The sequence below is a fragment of the Lissotriton vulgaris genome, chromosome 3_1 (genome assembly GCF_964263255.1).
Source record: "Lissotriton vulgaris chromosome 3_1, aLisVul1.2, whole genome shotgun sequence".
Taxonomy (NCBI): domain Eukaryota; kingdom Metazoa; phylum Chordata; class Amphibia; order Caudata; family Salamandridae; genus Lissotriton; species Lissotriton vulgaris.
In genome coordinates this window covers 401,032,671-401,039,677 of record NC_141689.1, presented here as the reverse complement: position 1 = coordinate 401,039,677, position 7,007 = coordinate 401,032,671, and the positions used below count along the sequence as shown (strand labels likewise).

Below are 7,007 nucleotides of genomic sequence, written 5' to 3'. Positions count from 1 at the left end.
TTGATAACTTGCTTACAATAATTGTGTGTGATATGTGAATTACCATTCCAAAAACTACTATTTAGGTTATTGAGGACTTTTTTATATTTTTGCTACCCCTTCGCACTCACCCCCTCAGGGTGAGAGCCCCTCCCTGTGAAGAACCCTTGCATTATCTAACCGGAACAATGTCCAGTAGATAGTGTCCCACCGATTGAGCCCCTGCAAGAAAGTTCAACCGCTTACTATTCAAGTGACTAATAAAGAGTGAAAAAAAAATAAAAGGTTTTTGAAACAAAGAAGAGAACAAAGAAGAGAATTAATTGAAACTATGAGCCTCTTAACTAATGCATATAAAGTGCATATATATATATATATAGGTGCATCTACCTCTTAATTTTAATATTGAAAAAATGGAGGATTAAATGGAAGGTCCTGTTTAAGTAGTTGAGGTTTAATAATGGGCGCCTAATGTTCAACCTTGCGGGCCCCTTTGCTCAGATCCATTAGTAACTCATTAGCTGCTTGCACTGACCTGATGTTAAACATCTTGTTGTTGTACATTACTTTAAGGGCTGCCAGAAACATGAGCTGAGCTGTTGCGCCCAATTTTCTGGAGGCATCCAGGCGCCTCCCAAATTACCATTGCTTTTCAAGTGTTATTCTGGAAAGGTCTGATCTTATAAAAAAAGTAAAACCTTTCGCTGACAAAGACTTTTGTTTCAAGGCCATATTTAAGATGCGTTCCTTTAAGACATAAGTGTGAAAATTGACTACGATTTTGCGAGGTTTAGACCTCTGTGGATTCAGTTTGAAGGGATCCCTGTGAACCCTCTGAATATCGGCCGACAGTTCTGCGGGAGTATGTTCTAGAGACAGTGCATCTTTCAGTAAGGAAACAATGTATTGTTTAATATCTGACCCTTCAGATCCTTCCGGAACATTCAAAATACGGATGTTCCCCCTTCTCGCATTGTTTTCAAGAGACTCCATCCTCTCGCTGAGAGCCAGATCTTCCCTTGTGAGTTTCTGAATGTCCTCCTTCGCTTGATCCAAGTAGATTGAATGAATGCCAACCGTCTCTTCTAACACTCCAGTTCTTATAGTGAGGCCTTCAATTTTATTGTTGAATGTTTCACAGTAGTTTTTGAATTCTAGTTGATTAGCAGATGATTCCGCGAATCCTTTTCTTATCTCCAGAGTAAGAGCTGAGAACATCTCCAGAACCGATACTGCCGTCATCGGAGGGGGAGAGGAAGAGGAAGAGGAAGGGGCCAATAATGAGTTGGGGTCAAGTAGAACAGGGATAGCAGAGTCATCTACATCTACACCCTCAGATGCACCTCCCAACTCGGTAAAACCTAATTCTTCAGCCTTTTCAGAGTATACTGTAGTAAGAGCTTGATGTAAGCTCTGCTCTTGCACGGATGAAGACTGGGGCAGAGATTGTTCTAGCAGGGGAGACTGCGTAGGCAGTGCGAGCTGTTGTTCTATCTCTGGATCAAGCGTTCCTTGTGGGCTTGCTGCTAAATCAGTAGTTACAACTGTTTCTATCGCTTGACTAGGGTACCTCTCAACTCGGACTTTCAACCCAGATAATGATGTTTCTGCTGACACGGCGGGTTGGCAATAGGATAAAGAATTGGCCTCTAAGGTTGATGCCATACCTGTATCGTCCATGACTTGAGGAAGATGTAAAATCTGGGGAACGACTTTAAAGTAGGAGCGAAGTGAAGGAGTAATTTTTGAGCCTGCTGGACGCACTGATTTAGAATCCTTGGTCTTCACCTTGGTTTTACTCTTCACAATTGTGTTTTTAGACTTAAATTCAGTGTTTAAGAAAGAAGATGATTTCTTCTTAGCTAATGTATTGACTCCTTTCCCAACCTCTATTCCCCCTTCTGGGACTCCGACTTTGCTTACTCCAGGTTTCTTTTTACGTCTACGACCTCGACCTCGTTTGAGCTTGCCTTTGGGAGTATTAGGAGAGCTGCCAGGAGTCTTTAATGTGGGGATATTGGGAGTATTTTTACTAGAAGAAACCTGTAAATTGTCCTCAACATCAATAGCACAGTCAGGAGGAGTAGGAATGGTTTCTACAAATGACAGGTCTGTGACACTTCCACTGCCCAGTTCATGCACAAAAGACCCCTCCACTGCGACAAAGGGACCGGAGTATTGTATATGTTGGAGCTGACCTTGTGATCCTTCTTTGGAGTTTGAGGCTATAATTGTGTTAGTGGGGTTCTCTAAATCTATTGCACCTCGAGGGGGAAACGGGTTTCTTAATTTTTTACCTTTCCTTAGCTCCAGCGCGGCTACACAGATCCTCGGGCTAGATATAGGAATAACTGGTAGCACTGGCAGCACTGAAAGGCTTTCCAGGAGGGGAGAGAAGGAGACTAAACAGCTGCTCACTAGATGGGCTGGTGAGCTAGTGGGCGCTTTGATATCCGACCTCCCTCCTACACCAAAACTCTGGGTAGGACAATTCCCCAAGCTTAATTCATCAAAACCCCACTTGCCTGCACCGAAGGACTCCACTCGAAACCCCCCACAACACCCGCTACCTCGGCGTCCTCCGTAGCCGTCTTCAACACCGCCCTCACATCGACCGAGGCACCATGGAGACAGAGAGAGGACTCCGTCAGTGTTTTAAAAAAATATTTCTGATCTCATGTGCTTGTCCTGTGAAGGTAGTCACCAATCCTACTGTTTCCTCATTCGTGTCTACTCTATTAGGATGGATCAGTTCATTTCTCGTGGTGGTTTCTACCATACTATAAGCTTGTATGATGGTTGTATTTTTGTATCCTCGTTCCTTGAAGCGAATACACAAGATGTCGGCCGTGGACTTATATCCTGGCAGAATTCCAATCTCCTCAGAAGTGAAGACAGTGTCTCATCAAAAGAGAGAGACCAAACCCATAGGTCTACCCAGAAGGAGGGGTGAGGTGGAGACCGGGATTCAATTCAGCGCAGCTCACTGCAGTGAGGAAAGACACAAACACAATAACACAACTATTAGTAACGGATTTGATAACCAATGTGACTTTAAACTCTATTTTAACAATGTGCTGTCTCAAACTCACCAGACCTGAAGACTCACGATGAATAAAAGGAATCCAATTAGTTCCGAAATAACGAACACAAAAGAAAAGGAAAGTTAGTTTGATCTCTCTGAATGCAGCAAAGTTAATTGGTGGCTTCCCCCTGGAACACTTCTTGTGCTTTGGATCCAGGAAACGGGGGATCAAAATATCCCAGGATTGTAGTAGTAAGACACTATCCGTGTCTAGGTGAACAGCTGTGAGTTCACAACTCCGAAGTCAGAGGAAAGGAAAAGCATGCGTCCTCGCGTCTTTAAAGAACTTGAGCTGCAATAAGTCTTTCGAGCACCAAAAGAAAAAACAAACGCTTCCTCGCGTTAGGCCGATATCGGCAAAACAAACAAGGAGATAAACGCGTCCTCACGAAAGGCTTTGCATACCTGCCAAACAGTCTCGGAGCTTGAAAGGCTAGGAACACCAGCGTGGGAAGCCATACGAAACTCCGTTCGCTGACTTTGTTACAGGTGTGGATTTGGCGGCTGGGATGGTTGTCAATAAAGTTATATTGAGAGAAAACAGGGGTCGGGTAGCTCAGAGAGTATCGTGGTGGGATACAGTGAAATTGGCACGTGATTTCTGAAGTGGCACGAGAGGCGATGAGGATCCCAGGATTGGGAGCAATAATCCGACTATCGGCAGCAAGCTGAAATCCGATGAGGCGATTATGAAGGACGAGGTTCAGCTCAGGGAAACGGGGAAACACAGGAAGAATCGGGCGAGAAAACTAAGCGCCACCATGTTCTTAGGAGGGGTTTATGAACCTCCCCTCATGTACGTGATTGGTTTCATAGGCATCATGTGATGGCACGCCTTTAACTCCCAAACCAAGACATTCTGGGATTCATAGTGCAGGGGGAACAAGTCAGTATGAGACAGCACATGCTACCTCATTAATGATGCATTATGGATTCGTAGTACACGGATAGCTACACACTCCTATTCCTAACACATGATTGCTCTCTCTAGCTGGAATGCTGCCTCTGTACTGCAGTTACATTTAGCCCATAGCAGCTCCCCATAGGGGATTCTGTCAACGAGATTACAAGGGTGTGAGATTCAAGCAATCAATATGCTATTCTCTCATGTCTTTTTACGGAACAGACTTGTTACTAGTGTTTCCTCCTGGATTTGTACCAGAACATCTAAGAATTCTATGGATGTAATGCTTATCTGTTCAGTGAATACAAGATTGCAATTGTTCACATTTATTTTGCTCACAAAGTTTTTAGCTGCTTTCACACTCCCATTCCACACCATAAAAATGTCATTGATGTACCGCAGCCACAGGACCACATTGTTGTCAAAATCCTCCATTTGCATGGACACCTGCTCCTCCCACCAGCCCATGAATAAATTTGCGTAGCTGGGGGCGAGGCAGTTGCCCATCGCCGTGCCCTGTGACTGCCTGTACACCGAATCATGGAAAATACCTCCAGTACGCGCCACGGAGCTGCTTTGCAGAAAGGTGTACAGAGACCATGCCCCTTTTTACACCTCTCTGCAATGCAGCTCTGTGGTGCTTACTGGAGGTACTTAGTGGGCTAGTTTGACCCTAGGGACCCTTAGGATTCAAGGGGACCTAATTTTCCAACTTAGAACGGACACCGGGCGCGTTTACACAGTGGTGATGTGAGGGGACAGGGCCTGAGGTGACGTGTGCAAACAGGCCCTGTGGCAAGTTTTAAGTTGGGGAATTAATTCCCCTTCAATCCTGAGGGCCCCTGGGGGGCAACTAGCCCACCAGGTGCTTCCAGTAAGTGACACTACGCTGCGTTGCAGAGAGGCGGTGCAGGTCGTGCCCCTTTTTATACCTCTCTTCAAGGCGGCTTACTGGAAGTAACTAGTGGGCTAGTTTGACCCTAGGGACCCTCAGGATTCAAGGGGACTTAATCTCCCAACTTAAAACCGCCACGGGGTGCTTTTAAACAGTGGTGAAGGGAGGTGTTTGGGCCTGAGGTGATGTTTGAAAACATGCCCTGTGATGCGTTTTAAGTTGTCAAAATAATTCCCCTTCAATCCTGTAAATGTAAATGTAAATGTATAGGCATTTATATAGCGCACTACATACCCGTAGGGTCCCAAGGCGCTTCGACCGCTGCAAAACCCTTCCTGGCTTCCGTGAGAGATGGTCCCTTAATGGGTATCTCCAGGGTGAGACCAGGCATCCCCGGCGGTCTGGTGGGGCCGTTAGTGAAGATGAGGCAAGCTAATGCCCAGAGTTGCCGAGTGTGATCGCTGATCAGAGTGGGCGCTGAGGCGAGAGAATTATCGAGTCCGCTGACCCTGGTCCAGAAAACTTCCGCGCCGGGAATCGAACCCTGGTCCCGGGCCGTCCTCTGCTCTCGGGTCTGCCGCCTCTAACCGGTGAGCCACACTACTTCATCCTGAGAGTCCCAGGGGGACAACCAGCCCATGCTGTGTTACAGAGAGGCAAGGAACAACAAGGGTTTGGCTAAAGCGCAGCAAGGGCACGCCACTATGATATACAACAAAACAAGATGCCAGTATTGCTCAATGACTTGTGGAAACTTCACAAAATAATGAATTAAACAATTGTCCCGTTTAGACCAATAATACAGTCTTGACTAAATTATCAAATCAAATTGATTTATTTTCATTGATCAAAGCTTCATGATTTTTTAGAATTTAACATTTATTCATTTTCTAATACAAAACATTGGATTCTATTTACAAAACAAGTGGAGCCCCTATTTAGTACATTTTCTGGGGGAGCTATCTCAGAATAAAGATTGTTTGAATTCATTCATACTATAAAACTGCATATAAACAACTCAGTCATTCAGCGATACCGTCAAAATCATACCAAAAACAAAACACTCATACAACAGTTGGAAAAAAGTGAAAATTAAAAATAAAGAGACAAAGGACCACACCTAAGAAAAAATTATCTTTTCTCTTTTAGTAGGGGGTGTGATACTGAAATGAATTCCTTATATCCACAAAAGTCTTAATCTCTAACAGAGGCCATCTCTCTTACTCAACATTTTTCATAAAACATTTTCATAAATGAATTGATAAACAGTTTGGCCATTTAAACAAAGGTCGACGCGTTTCGAATCTCCCAATTGCGGACATTCTCCTCAGGACCATGGAGGGGTTCTCTCTCGGTGCTTGGATTTTCAATTTGTTGATGATTTAGCAAGATGCATTTCCCGTCAAGAAATGGTGCAATTGTTTGTATATTTTGAAATGCGGGCTTACTTAAGTCCAGTGTTGGCACATAGTTTTCTTTTTTATCCGTGTGCCAATCACTCTTTTAATTTTTCATGGGGCTCGTAGAGCGAGGGAAGAGCAACTGTGAAAACACGCCCTGTGACGCTTTTTAAGTTGGGAAAATAATTCCTCTTCAATCCTGAGGGCCGCTAGGGTCTAACTAGTGCACCAAGTGCTTCCAGTAAGCGCCACTGCGCTGTGTTTCATAGAGGTGGCCCATGCCATGCCCCTTTTTACACCTCTCTGCAACGCAGCTCTGTGGCACTTACTGGAGGTACCTAGTGGGCTACTTGGACCCTTTGAACACTTTGGATTCAAGGGGACTTATCTCTCAAATTAAAACGGACAGAGGGCGCATTAACACAGTGGCGAAGGGAGGGGATGGGGCCTGAGGTGACATGTGAAAACATGCCATGTGGTGCGTTTTAAGTTGGGGAAATAATTTCCCTTCAATCCTGAGAGTCCCTGGGGGACAACTAGCCAACCAGGTGCGTCCAGTAAGCGCCACTTCACTGTGTTTCAGAGAGGTGACCTAGGCTATGTTCTTTTTTACACCTCTCTGCAACACAGCTTTGTAGCGCTTACTGGAGGTACCTGGTGGTCTACTTTGACCGTAGGGACATTCAGGATTCAATGGGATGTAATCTCTCAAATTAAAATGGACACAGGGCGCGTTTACACAGT

The 7,007-nt window shown here is 44.9% G+C and overlaps 1 pseudogene; it reads right to left on the bottom strand.

Moving 5' to 3' along the window:
* Positions 1-447: 447 nt before the first annotated feature.
* LOC147726505 (uncharacterized) lies at positions 448-1,644 on the bottom strand (annotated as a pseudogene).
* Positions 1,645-7,007: the final 5,363 nt, after the last annotated feature.